This window comes from Lemur catta, chromosome 2 (assembly GCF_020740605.2).
Source record: "Lemur catta isolate mLemCat1 chromosome 2, mLemCat1.pri, whole genome shotgun sequence".
Lineage (NCBI taxonomy): Eukaryota > Metazoa > Chordata > Mammalia > Primates > Lemuridae > Lemur > Lemur catta.
Window position 1 is genome coordinate 80,689,893 of NC_059129.1, and position 16,325 is coordinate 80,706,217.

Genomic DNA, 16,325 nt, shown 5'->3' on the forward strand with positions numbered 1-16,325 from the left:
GCCTCTGCCATTAATACTTCTATAAACTGCCTCTGATGTGCACGGCAATCAACATATTTTTCAAATAACCTGCATCTTCATGTATAAATCAGCTTCTTATTTTAACTGACTTTATTGGTCATATCAGCAAAATTACCTCAGTCCCAAGAAACAACTTTTTTCAATGAACTTGATTTTTAGGATAAGATACAAGTGCATTTTTAGATTGATTTAACTTTTCTTCCCTTACACTTGACTGTTTTGCACCTGCAGGTTGTCATAGTGTTCATCTGAGGATTTTTGGTAAGAGACATAGCAATGTAAATAAAAGGCAAAGAATCATTGAGTCAGATTGTTCCACCTACCGTTTGGTGGGAGGTAAGTTGCCGTGGCATTGAGAAGACGTGACTCAATTCTGTGACTCTGTGGTAGGAAAAAAATGGCATGTTAACCAAACACAATCAGCAATGTTGATTGTTTAGGATATTTGACAATTTGTTACTGTCCTTTGTTTTGCTTGGGAAACTCAATATGCAGCCAGAATTTTGCCAAGATAGAACTAGTTTAGGCCCATCCTCGAGTTGAGCTGAGTTCCAAGCTGGATTGAAGCTTTACTCAAGAGGACTTTCTTACTGGCAATGGCTTCTGGAGACTCCATAGTCTACAGAGTAGTACCATAATCTCCAGGGACTACCGAGTGCATGAATTTGGATTAGGTTCAACAGTGTGTGGCAGAAAACCCAGAGTTTAGGTAAATTTATTTCTCTCTCATGTAGAAAGAGGAGATTTGAAGTCAAGAAGTGATACAGAGCAGCTTTGCTCTATAAAATTCTTGGGCAATCGGGATATTTCTAGCTTATTGCTCCTCTGTACCTAGTAGGCAGCCCTAATCCTTTTGGTTTTAAATTGGCTTCATGTGGAATCCCTGGAGGATAAGCCCTTGGGAGCCTCACTTTATCCTCCAGTATCAAGTGGACCAATCTTTCCAGGATACCTTTTGTGTGTGTGTGTGTGTGTGTGTGTGTGTGTGTGTGTGTGTGAGAGAAGGAGAGAGAGAGAGAGAGAGAGTGAGTAGAGGAGATAAGCTCAGCTTCTTTATATTTTTAATTTTGGTTTTGATTCTTAACCATGTAGTTTGCATATTGAAAAGCAAAATATCTATTAATTGCAAATATGGTGAAAGCCCTAAGTTTCCTTTTGGGCTGTGTGTCTTTTTTCCCCTATAGGTAAAATGAATCATCTAACTATGGTTCAAATTATTGAGGTTTTAAGTTCGGGAAATATTTATTCAAGACTTTCTAAGGGTCAAGGACTGTGCCAGATCCTATGGAGAATAAAAGATAAATAAGATAGAGTTGATGCATTCTCATAGTAGAAATTGGCCAGATATACAGATAGCTATACTACAGAGCAAAATGTCAATAGAAAAGGTACACAGGGTTGTGCAAACCCAAAGGAGAGATTATTTTTACCTGGATGACTCAGAGAAGACTTTATGGAGTCATTGTCATTGGATTTGGGCTTTGGAGGACTAGAGAACTAGAGACAACTGTTGGTTGCCTACATATCATTTATTCCCACCCCACCCTTATCCTCCTTCTGGATAGTATATACTCTATCCATTTTAGAGGTGAAAAATGCTAGATGCTTACATTTTGCACCTCCTTTGAAGCTAGAGAATGGGTGTGGATGGTTTCTTTCAAATGGCACCTTAGCAGAGGTCTGCCAAGGTCATGCTGGAAAATGTTTTTCATCTCTGATAAAAAAAGTATGTGAGAGGAACTTCCCTCCCCTTCCCTTTTGATATAGATGTGTGAGAATGTGATGCCTGGAGCAGTGGCAGCTATCTTGTAACTATAAGGAAACAAGCCTGAAGACAATGGTCAACATGCTAAAGATGTTTAAATAGAATGATGGAAAGCACAAGGGCTCCTTCTATCTCAGACTTCTTGTTATGTAAGGTAATGCATGTCTGTATTGTTTAAGGCACAGTTAGTTGAATATTCTGTTACAAGAAGCTATAATCATTCTAACTGACAGAGTAGGGATTTTTTTTTTGGTAGTTGGGGTCATGGTGAGGGATGGGGCAGGGTGAGTGATGTTGCAAAGAGATTATCCCAATCCATAGAAATAATGTGAATAGAAATGTGGGATGGAAAAACTGAGGTTATATTGGGGTAATAGCAAATAGTTTGGTTTGGTTGGAGTAAAGAGAGGATGGCAAGTAGTAGGAGATAACTGGTAAGATTTGGGACAAGATTATGGAATACTTTGTAGTCATGCTAAAGAGTCTAGAATTTTGCAGTCGGAGATAGTAAGTGGTTGAAGGTTTTTGAGTAGAGAGAACTATAATCAAAACTATGCTTTCTTTTTTAAAGAACATTTTTTTTACATGTATACTTTCTCATGGTTACACTTCTCTCCTTTTGAATTTTTTCCACCCTGTCAACAAGAAAATATAATTTACAAAGTCAAAAAGAGGGACAGACTCTTTTGCATATTATACCACTGCTGGTTAACAATTTTATTGCATAGGGTAGTTTTCCTCTGATTAACTAACTCATTTAAGCATCTCTAGAATGATATCAAATGATTTGATATTATGGACAGTATGGGTATAAGAAAAACCCTTATCAGAGATGCTCATTCTATTTTAATATGGAATTATTTTATACTTTTACCAAGAGGAAAAGCAATTTCTTGTTCTTTCTAAAAAATAAAGTTTTTAAAATTATAAAATAATAAATTCATTGTTAAACATTTGGGAAATTTTTAAAAATTGGCAAAAGAAATAAGTCAACATAATTTCTGTACCTGCAGATCACTATTATTCTTTAAGGCTTTCTTTGCTGAAACCAATTTATTGCTAAAGGATTGAAGATGATGCATTAAAATATTTAAATTTAAATAGAAAATATGTTATTGGCACACATAAATCTGATTTCATGATTTGACAGTAAAAGATTACATCATAGCTCTACATTATCATTTAGATAATGTGTTCTTCGGAATACAAGCATATTATTCAGTAGGAATTTTAGTTTTTTTCCGAAAATGAAGGCAGATTATCTCAAAGTAAATAGAGCAGTTGCTCTTCCTCTGTGAAAACGGAGCAGATTCTCAATTTTGTTTTGGATTTCCAAAAAGACAGTCACATTCCAGTAGAGGTTACTCTTGTTCTGAACAAAGCTTTTTATAATTTTGCTGGAGGATTTGCAACATGATTCTGTTATCACAAATTTTGAATATACTGCATACAAGACACAAAGTGTTTGATACATGCAGGCAAAATAATAAACCCAGCCCATCTAAAATATTATATCGGACAAAACTAGCTGTGGCTGTTATATTTGTCACCAAGAATTATTCTTTTGTTTATAACTTGTGATTTATTACACATTGGGAGTATTACAATGAACCTCCAACTAGATGGGGAGATTTCTAGAAAAATTTAATTAGAGTCATGTTAAAAGTCTGTTACACTCATTATACTGAAGACTTAAATATGAAAAATCTTAGAATTTTTAAACACATTTTTTGCTTTACTTTAATAATTAGTTCTAAAAATTAAAAAACCCATCTCTTCTTTATAAGAAATACGTGTAGTTGTATTTTAGGACAGTGCTTCTGGAGCTATAACGTGCACATGAATCATCCAGAGTACTTGTTAAAATGCAATTTCTGATTGATAAGGTCTGGGCTGGAGCGTGAGTTCTACATTTCTAACAAGCTCAATTCCAAAGCCATTGGTCCAGAGACTACACTTTGAATAACAAGATTTTAGAGGAAGAGAAAAAAGAATTACTTCTGTTATAAAATGAGAAAATGCATTCGGAAGACTGATCAATTTAATCACATGTAAGTTGGTCGTGAAACGCTGTGATGAGGAAAGACTATTGTTCATTACTAAACAATTCACAACTGCAAAAATGTATGAGATATTAACTCAGTTACATTTTCCAAAATATTTTTCTTTTGTGCACCTACTCCATAGCTCTGTCATTCTGAAACAAGTTTAAACTAGAGTCGACTGCACACATCAAACATAAAATACAAATTCATATTTTGGATTTGTGTTTGTAAGGAAACTTGGAATGGATCTTTTTCCAAGTCTTTGAAGATATTTAAATGTAGTCATTTTCATTAATTACTCTTAACAACTAATTAGTACTGTGTTTTGGAGTTTCACAGAAGCTCATGTCTTGAAAGACAGGCTAGATCTGTGTTTGATATCATTTTGCAGACATTCAGGCTAGTTACTTACTGGCCTTTCATAAACACCCTAGAGTGGGAAAGGGAGAAATTTAAGCAGAACTAATCCTGTAACTAGTAACAGACGAGATGTTCATTATAGGGGGTTGTTTGTTTGTTTGTTTTCCTTTTCCTTCCAAAATGTTGAACTTTGGGCATTTAATAGAAAACTTCAGGATATTTCTGCAAAGCAGATTTTTTTCCATCCCTTGAGTAAAATCATCTAACACAAGTAAAGGTTAGGGGAAGTAAATATTTATCTCAGTAGTTACAAACAGTGCATTTTAACGAGTGAGAGGAGCAGACTCTTCTGGCCTATGGGTTGGCCCCAGGGAGATGGTACAGGGTCCTCAGGCATGGGCGCTGGCCGCATCCTGCAGGGCTCCTTGGGGTAAGTGGGAACAGAACCCCTGAGGCAGCTCCTGAGGGGGGAGAGCCAGATGCAAATTAGTTTTTTTGAGAACTAGCAGTTTTTTCTGCCTTACCTGTGGATGTCAGCAAACTAGTCATTAAATATATTCTGTCAGAGTCCATTTGTCATATTTCAAGTTCTTTAAAGATCAAGTCTGAGGTCAGCAATGAGGACCACAAATCTTAACTGGAAGTGATACCTTTATCATAAGCTACAAGGATGCCAAACTTGGGTAAGTCAGTTACTGGCTTGAAGAGATTTTCGTTTCACTTTAAATTCTCAGATTTCGTTGTTTCCTCATTAGCATGTAGATCACAGTTTCTACAGTAGGAAAAATTCCCTAATTAGAAAATAAGAGCAATTAAAAATAAACTTCAAAGAAAGAAAAAACAGAAATGCAGTTATACAATGAGCCACACACAATGTACACAGATGTTATGATCTGAGTTACGTGGTATCAGAGACACAGCTGAGTGCTCATCAAATAATGACAGTACATTTAATAATACTTTAGTACTCAGCATTTTAACCCCGGCTCTCCACCTCCTTCTTCTCCTCCCCCTCTCCCCACAGCAAACTGATTTAACCTGAGATGAACATTTAATGAGTGTCCACTTTATGCCAGGAATTATCCAAAACGGCACCTCGCTGAGCTGTCATTCTGGCCTCTGCTCTGGTACAGAGCACTCATCTCACCCTCTCCTTTATATTCTGTGGCTTTGTATGCTGGGAAGACTTGAGCCAGCTTTTGGTGACCGGTGCTGTTTAGATATGAGGGGAGGACTGCAGTCATCTGCGTCCATGAAGATGTTAGTCCTGACTACACTTCATTACAAAAGCTCAGAACGCTGGAGGGTAAATGGAACTGTGCCAAATGCCCGATTACACCTGTGCAGCTGGCTAAGCTGAAGAACTGCTGGGGTAACACTTTTTATTGGTTTAAAATTGTTTCCTTTATAAAACTGTCTCAAGATAAAAGTACAAAACTTAAAACATTAATGAAAATGCATAAAACAGCAGTAACAATTAAGATAGCTTCAAAACCTCCTAGAGTAAGCCAGAGTAAAAGAAAAGCAATTAGGGATATTAAAATTGTGCATGTGTTTTATTTGTCAGAAGTTTAAACTTCTTTTAGGAAGAAGGTGTGGAGTTTTGCCCTAGATTTAATTTTAAATTATCTTTCAGTTTTCATGGTATTGATCAAGGGATCAAGACTGTTTTCAGTATGATACTGACTTCTTCTTTATCTACTGATTTTCTGAGCTTTTAATTCCTCTAACAATAATTCATACTACTAGCTTCTGCCCAGGTGTCTATATAGCATTTAGAAGTGCAATCCAGTAGATGCTGTGTAAAATAAACATGAAGTTTTGGAACTATTATTAGCCTCATTTCGAGAAAGAATAATAGACTCCAAAGGGTTAAGGGACATACACTCTAGGCATGAGTGGTCAAGAGAACCTGAGATTTAGCTACGACAGGCTTCCAACACTGGACTTCTTCCAGGAAAGACATTGGCCTCTCTTTCTGCTTCTCTTCTAACCACATCTGATTTAGCCACATTTTGATGTGGCGTGGTATCTCTTAAAGCAATTCCAAATAACGCTAGGGGAAATCTGCTTGATGGTATCTTCTGTGAATGCTTGTCCTTCTGGGCATGTGCTCCTGTGCACACGAATGTGTGTGTGCACGTCAACATGGGTGTGCACATTTCCACCTCTAACTCTCCTACTCCGGAACCACCACGCAACGCTGGGGCTGTGAGATTTCCTGCTTGGATGGTTCCCTCTTGTGCCACAAGACTCTGTCAACACTTCTCTTTATCTTGGATAACTCGATCAGGAGTTACTTAAAAAGAACTGGAAAATTATAGGACTAATTTAACATTAGCAAATTCATTTTGAGCGATATTTTCTGATGAAAGCAAATAAAACTGAATGTTTTCATTTTCTTTGGTTGTCAGTTTCAGGTTGAGGTAGAATGGAGTAGCAGAAATTAGAATAATGGAAAACAACTTATGTGTCTTATAAAGCATTTTTCAGTTAGAAAATGACAAGTACAAATTTTAGTACTTTTTTTTTAAATGAATAAAATGCTTACAGACAAGGCAGCAGGAGACTTAATACATTTGTGAATTGTTCACCATCCTTGAGATATCACTACTGTTAATTTACAATAAAGGAGGAAAACATCTGGCAGGCTGGAAAATAGTTCTTTCTGAAGCCTACTTTTATGTAGAATGAAACTTTATATGGTGCATTTTTTTCTTTATGTTCCAGTGTGTTTACAAAATAATAGAATAAATACAAATTCAATACAGCAGTTTTTTCCTAGAAAGAACAGTTATTGGGCATTTTTGTGTTACTGCTTAGCATTGGCAAAATTGTACCTCTTGGGGATAAAGTGTTAATAACAATGGTAAATGTCTACTTTTAGTAAAAGCCGTTTATTTACATTACACAAAAATCTTCACTTGGATGAAGTTTTTACATAAGGTGGGTGTTTCTGAATAATTTGGTTTCTTCCCTGGTGTTTAAGTAGCTCTCCATTTTGTACTCTCCTAGGACTTTCAAAAGTGAGCTGAACCCACTGTGACATTTCTTGTTTATAATATATATCATTAAGAAAAAATACGTATTTTAGAAAAACAAAACTGAGCTACGCTTGCTGGGAGGCTCAAACATTTAAGTGTAATGTATTTTTGGGAAAAAATTATTGTTTTTTCCTAGCTGAAAGCCATAGCAATTTATATTATTACAACTTTTAAAATTTCTTTTTTTCTAATTATATTCAATAAGCATAAATATGCATTCTTCCTTTAAGAAAATCAGTATTTAAAAATGACCACTGTTTATCATTCTTCCCTATATTTAGCATATATTTGTTTTAATTTTTCTAAAAATTAATCTAATTTATATAGTTCCCTCAAAAATAACTTATAGAAAAATCACCAAAATATTTAGTCAGATAAAAAATGTACTAAATACTAATGAAGTCAGTGAATACCTTGTTTATTTTACTTATTCCACACAGATTATTCCTAATCCTTATGCATCTATGTCATTTTTCTGGACCATGATAACATTTTTTTACATGGAAGAGGTGAAAAAATATCTAATAAAATTCTATAAATGAAAAAAACTTCCAAATAATGTATGGTTACATTTTTGTTTTTATGGAAGTGGCAAATAAACATTTGCTTAAATGTTTTGTTTGAAGCTTTCATGTATTGAAATATTTGGTCATCTCCAAAGAAAATGTATTTTCTTTTTAGACCCACACAATTAACAAAGCAGGAGGCACAATGTTGCCATATCTCCCACCTACTAGCTCATGATAGGATTCTTCTAAATTTATTTTCATTTGCATAACAAAAGGGCATGAATTTCAGTGGGAAGTTTTGAATGGAATAAGATTTTAAAAATTGTGCATCCCATTTATATTTTGAGATAGGACTTTATGTAGTATTTCGAAGTCTTGGGTTGTGTGACTAGCAAGCTGTAGTTTAGAGAGGAAGTCACAAGAGTAGTGTGACTAAAAACTTGGGCTATGGAATTAAACCAGACTAGGTTCAAAATCTTGGTCTCTTCCCACTTCCTGTGTTTCATGAACTTAGGCAAGGTACGTGGCTTATGTGAGTCCCAATTTTCCCATTTATAAAGTAGATCTCATACTAGCATTTATCATAAAGCATAATGACAGTTAAGTGAAATCATGCATATAAAGTGCTTGGCATATAGAAAGTGGTCAACAAATAATATCTGTTGTATCAGTTTCTTTCCCCGCCAACCTGATAAGCTCAGTGATGACTTAAATCATATACTTATATTTCATCTATTTGGAAAATTATGATTTTTTTCAGTTGCAATAATTAAAAATTTACAAGAGTATTAATAGCTTTATGTGATACCTTTATTATATCATATAAAATTAGTTTCTTTGTGCTCAGTTTAACTTAACCCTATAAAGTATGATAAAGAGGTAGAACTAGATCATGATCCTTATTTTTCAGCTGGGAAACCAAAGCAAAGAAAAATTAATGAACTTGACCAGAGTTGCACAATTCATAGCATAATAGGAAGTTAAGTATTTAAATTAAAATTCCAAAAATTTTGAATTTTCATTTGAACAGGAGGAAACAAATTTATACAATGAAGCAGTTGATGTAATTGAGTCTATAAAGAGAGCATTTACCACATTGTTTTGGAAAACACAAAATTTTCCTTTGCAGTTGTTTTTTATGCTAATAATAGTAGAAAGTTTTTTATACACCTTAACTACTTTCTGAATTTATTTCTAGAATACTGGTAGAAAAAAAACCACCCTTACTTTTAAGTGACGGAAAAGTCTTTAAAAATATCATGCCAAAGGAAAAAAGTCTTTTTTCGTGACACTTAATGCCAAGTTAATGCTTATCTTATGGTTCACCTTTGGTGTTTCTTGAGAGCTTTGGCACTGCATACTTGTCATGCATTTTCTTGTACAGACATCACACTCTTTATATTTTGTATAAAATTCTATTCCCTGGCCATATATACGTTGCCACTTTGCTATTCACAATTTTGTTATATCCAATTATTCACTTTTGGTTTTACCAAGATACACATTTATTAACCATTTCCTTGAAATATGCCCTGTAGGACAAAGTATTCTTTCTGTTAATAAGTTTCTGACAGATTAAAACCATCAATTCGGTGGCCTAATTCCCTGATCTATTATTTAAAGATCTTTTCACCTGATTAACCATCCTACATCTGCAGACCTATGGGAAGAGTTTCTCTAATTTTATTCCATCTTCATTTGAGATAGAGAAATGAACGTCTGCTAATCTTATTAAATCATTTTTAAAGAGTTTAGGGATTTTTATCATAAAAGAACCATTAATCCATCCAATGTGATTAGCCCATTTATGCCATAGCCCTAGGTTTCCTATATCCACATATGCCATTTCATACTTCCAAGGCATGGAAAGAGGCTCACAAAAGAAAAACTTTTACATTATTTAGACAGTGTTATATTCATGAAATAAACAATGTACTGTTCTTGGTTCCCCACGAAAGCGCTTTTTTGCCCTCTCAGGGTACCCAGTGTAGTGGGACTCATTAAACTCAGATACATTTGGACATCAGACCCCCTCTCTAACAAGGAAAGGGGTCACCCCAAGGAGAAACCCAGACCTGCCAGTCGGAGTCATCTCCCACCAGAAACCTGCTTTAATGAGCATGTTCTTGCTTCTCGGGGCACTCCTCACGCTCTCGCTGTGCTCTCAGCAAGAACACCTGGGATTCTTCAGCCTCGCCATGTGTGGAGAGCAGCCCAAAAATAGGCCTGCTAAGACTTCCAAGATGGATTGCTAGACTTTGTGAGTCACCTCTGAAACCTAAAGCTCTGTGCTTTGTGATTTTTGTTTGCATCATTAGGATGAGAAATTTCAGCAAAGCTAACCACAATTACTTGTGACTAATCTTAGCAGATATAAAAGCAAGCATTTTCTCTTTCAAATCCATATATATATACGAAAGGCAAATAAAACCTTGAATTGGATGACCCTTTCACAGCTACTCTCCTCAACAAAATATCCATAAACAAAAGCTTTACAATATAGATACGGTATTATATTAAAAAATGAAATGTGTTTCCAAACTTGATGCAGCTTTCCAAATTTACCTGTATATACAATGCTAGTAAAGAATAATTAGATCTAGCACATTAAGCATATAGATTTCATGCTGGGTCTGCATAACAGGGAGATAGGTCAAGTCTAGAAGGAGGCATGGGTAGGCTGGCATTCTCATGAGACTAAAGCACAAACCAAACTGGCCTCTACAGAATACACAGAATGAGATTCATCATGCAAAGGCTGTGGTTTACCAGAGTGAACTCCTGTACCCATATTCTGTGTCCTCTCCCATGTTTTGTGATTAAGGAGACATATCAATGATAGGAGGGCTGCGTTTTGGTAGTGTGCTTCCATAGCAAGGTGGGAGCTAGAACCTAGAAATTGGAAACATAAAAAGGATGATACAATATAATGGCTTGATAAATATGGATTCACTGATCACAGAATCCAAGTTGCCTCTTATTTATTTAAAAGAGAACCATATATAAAAGCTTTACAGTATAAATTGTGGTATTTTATACATAACCATACATTGTTATGCAACTTCATGCCTCAAACTGATTCAAGGCTCACACCAGGCTGAATTATTGGGTATGCATATACACTGGCAAGGAAGAGTAAAAGAAAATGAAAAGAAAAAAGAGAAGTATAGAGTAAGAAAAGAAGGGCACAGAAAGGAAACACATGGAAATGGTGGCATTGGTACCATAGACTGTCTATTCCAGATCCAAAGGAAACACAAAGAAAAACATGCCTGAATAGATTAACCCATCATCTCTTAATCACTTATAGCATAGGGAGAAAGGGAGAATATAGCTAAAGGAAATGCAGATAAAAATTGAAAAGCTAATTTCAGCTGGTAGTTTCAATTTGCCTTAACAATCTAAGTACATTTTTCAAAACTTAAAGTGTTTTTGTCAGGTTCATGGAATTACAATCTTTAATGCCTCACATTCATGTCCAGATGATGATGACCTACATTTCCAACACCCCATTAGCCAATGTTCTCAAATCACTTGAGCAATATTAGCCCTCACAAACTTTAAGAAGACCAAGCATTATTACCACCCTTAGTTTGTAGAATGGAGAAAATAGGGACTTAAACAAGCAAGTGAAATCAATTGTTCAAGATTACACCGTGTATGCTAAGGCTAAGTTAAAATATAGATCCCCTGTGTCTTCTCACACATGCTATCTTATACCATCTCCCTGTCTACCCAAAGTTATTGGTTCCCAGACTGGGAAAGGCTATAATTTTCAAAACTTCTAAAGAGTATACAAATTCTTTTAGACCAAATGTGACTCACTATACAAACACATGAGCAACTGTTTAGTTCTGTAAGTTCCAAGACAGTACAGGTTTGGTCAGAATTTTAATTACCTTAGGGCCAGACTGCCTAAATAATAACTGGAAGAGGAGGTGCTTTTACAGAAATTAAGTTATGGGGAAGCAGGATACACACCCAGAAATCAGGTTTTTGTTCTCTTTCAGAAGAGACTATTTTCTTAAAATTTGAAAGGAGGCAAGGGTTGGATTGGTTCTCAGATCTCTGAGGGGATTGGCAGGAGACTGGAGTCTGGAACCCCTGGGGTGCCCAAACTGGCCCATTGTAAGAGCCCATTGTTAAATGTTCAGATTTGTGAGCCTGTTTTTAATTATAGCCATTAATAAAATTTAAATTATATTAACTTAAAGTTAAGTATATTAAAAACAAAAGTAATGAATACTTAACATTTATCACTTCCTAATTAAACTACATTTTACTACTATCTGTGCCATTGAGATTACTTATGTCTATTTGGTGGGGATGCTATAAATGGCATGCTACTATGCAATTTCTTTCTATGCTTTCAGTAGCATCAAATTGTAACTTATGGTCAATGATGGTGGGAGTATTTACACAAGGGAAATTGGCAAGCAGCAGGGCTTGATTCATTGTTTTGTTGATTATCTAGACCAGGATTCAGCAAACCAGAGCCTGCTTGCCATCTGTTGTTATAAATAAAGTTGCATTGGAACACATCCATGTCCATTCACTTATGTATTGTCTATGACTGCTTCCATGCTACATTGGCAGCATTGAGTAGTTTTGACAGACATTATGACCCACAAAGCCTAAAATATTTACTGTCTGGCCCATTATAGGAAAAGTTTCCCTACCCCTCATTGAGACTTAAAACAGATGAGTGAAGTGTTAAAAATGTAAATTAAACTTAAAAGCACATCACTCACATTATTGATGATTATGTTTGAACATAAGTGTGCTGAACCCAAAAGAGGTTTTGGTTTGATGAATACAATCTGTACGAGGGTGAGAAATATCCTAATGGTAGATCATATGTCAAACTTAATGACAACAACTTTATTAGGTAAAAAGTTAGTGGATTACCTCACCATTAGAATTGGTACTATCAAAAAAGTAGAAAATAAGTTTTGTCAAGGACATGAGGATGTGGAGAAAATGGAACCCCTGTGTACTAGTAGTGGGAATGTGAAATGGTATAGCGGCTATAAAAAGCAGTATGGTAACCACTCAAAAAATTAAAAAATAGAATTACCATATGATCCTGCAATCCCTCTTTTTGGAATATGCCCAAAAGAATTGAAAGCACAGTCTTAAAGAGATATTTGTACACCCCTGTTCATAGCAGCAGTATTCACAATAGCCAAGAGGTAGAAGCAACCCAGTATCCATCAACAGATAAATAAACAAATAGATATACATACAATGGAATATTATCTAGCCTTAAAAAGGAAGGAAATCTTGGGACATGCTACAACATGGATGAATCTTGAGGACCTTATACTAAGTGAAATAAGCCAATCGCAAAAAGTCAAATATTCTATTTCACTTATATAAAATATTTAGAATAGTCAAATTCACAGAAAAAGAAAGTAGAGCGGTGATTCCTAGGGGATGAGGGGAGGAGAGAGTGGGGAGTTGTCATTTAATGGGTATAGAGTTTTGCTTTTGCAAGATAAAAAAGTTCTGAAGATTGGTTGCACAACAATGTAAATACACTTAACACTGGAACTATACTTAAAAATGGTTAAGATGGTAAATTTTATGTTATGTGTATTTTACCACAATTTTTGAAAAGTTAATGGATTGAGATACAACTCCATTTGTTAAATTATAGTTTAATTGCAACAATAAGCTGGCTATAGATAAAAGAATTGAGCAAAAATCAACTAAAGCATTCTGTGATAATCAGTGGGTCATATGGAATTTATAATAAAGTATATTGTATATTTTATTATCATTTGCAAACTGTGTGCTACAGATCCTTTATATCAGTAAAGTTTAGAATAAACTTACATACAAATGTATATACATACATCTTCCCAACAAAGAGCTGGTTGTTAATATTTACCAGCACACCACTGTCAGGACTGGGCTTTCTGTCACCCAGAAACCAAGATCCACTCTGGTGGAAGGGCACTGGCCTGCATTCAGTTTCCCAGGTTCTATTTCTGACTCCTCCACTAACTATTTGCATGATGTAGGTAACTTACTTAGATTCTCGTCTCAGTTTTCTCATCTGTTAAATGAAGGGTAGGTTGAGTAATCTGTAAGGTGTCCTGTTGTAAAAGTCTATGACTACATCAGGTTATAAACTCCATGAAATTAGGAACTGTTTTTCCTCTTTGCATTTCTAAGAGCACTTAACATAGTTCTTTGGACACTCCACTAATGTTTGTCAAATTGAGTAGCATTTTTCTCAAAATGTTGGTGGATTCTTATTGATAATAGCTAATATTTCCTATATTACTTTGTACCAGTTGCTTTATCTCATTTAATTCTTTTAATTCTGTGCAGTAGGCACAGTTATTAACCCCACTTATGCAAAGTAAATGAGATTCCCAAGATTTTACAGCTAATAAATGGCAAACTGGGATTAAAACTTGAGTCTGTCTCTCTTCACAGAAAGCCCCTTAACCACTGTGCTACACTGCTTTTTATCAAGAATTAAGGTCTTTCTTGAAATGCAGTCTTGGAAAAGCTCTCTGCAATGCTAGCAAGTGAAACAACAAGCAATTCTTTACATCTCTTCGTTGCAACTCTATAGGTGCTATCGTCTGTGCCTCAAACTTAGTACAAGTCAGGATCATCTGCAGTTCTAAAATGCATATTCCTGGGCCCTGGGCCCCTAGATCTGTAAAATCAGAATCCCTGGGGTGGGGCCAGGAAGCCACATGTTTATCTGAACCATGATTTTGATGTGGGGAGACCTGGGCCGCATTAGGAGAAGCACCGGCTCAGAGCAGGAACTTTCAAACATTTTTAACCACAGTCCAGAGTTAAGAAAACATTTTATATTGTGCCCACAAAAATGTGAGCATCCTGGTCATTTTCTGCCGTAATCTATTCCATTCTATTTTCTTTTTTAAAAATACTGGCCAAGATTCACAAATTGATTTTATGCCCCACTAATGGGTCATGACTTGCAGTTTATAAAATATTGATTTCAAAGGTTTATACTTGTACCACATGCCCTCCTCCCCCACCGCCCTCCCCATTTAGGAGTTTCCACATCAGTAAGACAAAAAAAAAGTCAGCTGTCATTCTTGTGGCTGATTATTCAGTTAGTTTGCTTGATTATTCCAGGCAAGACTGGATTTACTCCCTACCCTCCCTTTCCCTAAATTAAGGGGGTAAAGATTTTTTATCTTTTTGTAAGTGCCTTTCAATTAGTGATTTCCGCCCATCCCACTCCACCGGTACTAACCACCACAGCAGCTGCAGCTGTGTCCCCTTCAGGAGCCCTTTCCCCTTCAGTGCTGGGGGGGCCAGGCTGGTGGGCCCACATTTGTCTGTGTGTCTTCTACCTGGCACAGCACAGGATTCATTTAGCATTTGGCCTCTGCTTTGTCCCTCTGTTCCAGAATTTGCTACCATGCCTGTTGTAGGTAAGAATAACTTTCCAAGTATAAGCCTGTGACTTCTTTTTTTGTTCCTGAGATTATCTCTCAGGGGAATTTCCAAATGATCTTGTGTTAGATTTAGCTAAGAAGAGAGTCTTATTTTTCTGATGCTTCCGAAGCAATCTCAGATATCTTCATTTTACCAAGTTCTTTACATTTCATTCAGGAATTAAGATATGGAAGCTCTTTTCAGAGCTATTTTTATGAGATGAGTATGTAAGCCAAAAATAGGAAATACACTTTGGTTATGAGGAGCTAAATTTGGGATGATCAGGCACAGACTCCTAATTTATGTTAGTAAGGAAAGTCTTTTTTTTTTTCCTTCCCTTTTCTCTCCTTTTATTCTTTTCTTCATTCATTTCAATCACCTATTTAACATGAGCTTATTAGGAGCCTACAATGTACCAGGCACTAGAGTAAAAATGCAATGGGAAAGTGTCCTGAGACTCAGGGGACTGCAGTCTAACAGTGGGGGAGACTCCAGTTAATCAACAATTACAATATTATAGTGATGAGGTGTCCAGTCAGGTGGGGCAGTCAGGTAAAACTGTTCCAAGAAGGTGACATTGAGCTAAGTCTCAAAGGGCGAGTAAAAGTAGAAAGACGAGAAAGGAGGAAGTAGGGAATTTGTCTTGGTTTGGGTTTCTGTGAAGGCAAAACCTGTGATAAGGACTCAGAAGCAGGTAGTTAATTCCGGGAAGCCGGAGTGAGAAAGTGCGAGGCAGAGAAAGCAGAGAAAGTCAAAGCGCTATTGAGCTCATTACAGCTGTGGACAACTGGGGATTGATTCCACCGGGAACCTTTGGAAGAATGTATAAAGGGTACTGAAGAACTGTCTCCCCTCCCAAGGACAAGTGGTGGGACGTCTGTCTCTCGACTCCTATCCTCATTGGAATACAGGGTGTGTGTGTGTGTGTGTGTGTGTGTGTGTGTACACATGCATGTGAAAGCTGGGGTGGAAAGAACATGGAGAATTGACTGCCTGATTTTCTAATGGGTGAACATCCTCATTCTTTGTGACCAGTGAAAAATGGGATGGAATTAGGGGGTTCTACTATCTTGTCCCATTTTCTAAATGTCCTTCATTTCATGTGAGAGTTGAGGCCTTAAGCTTTCCTCAGTCCGGCACATTATTC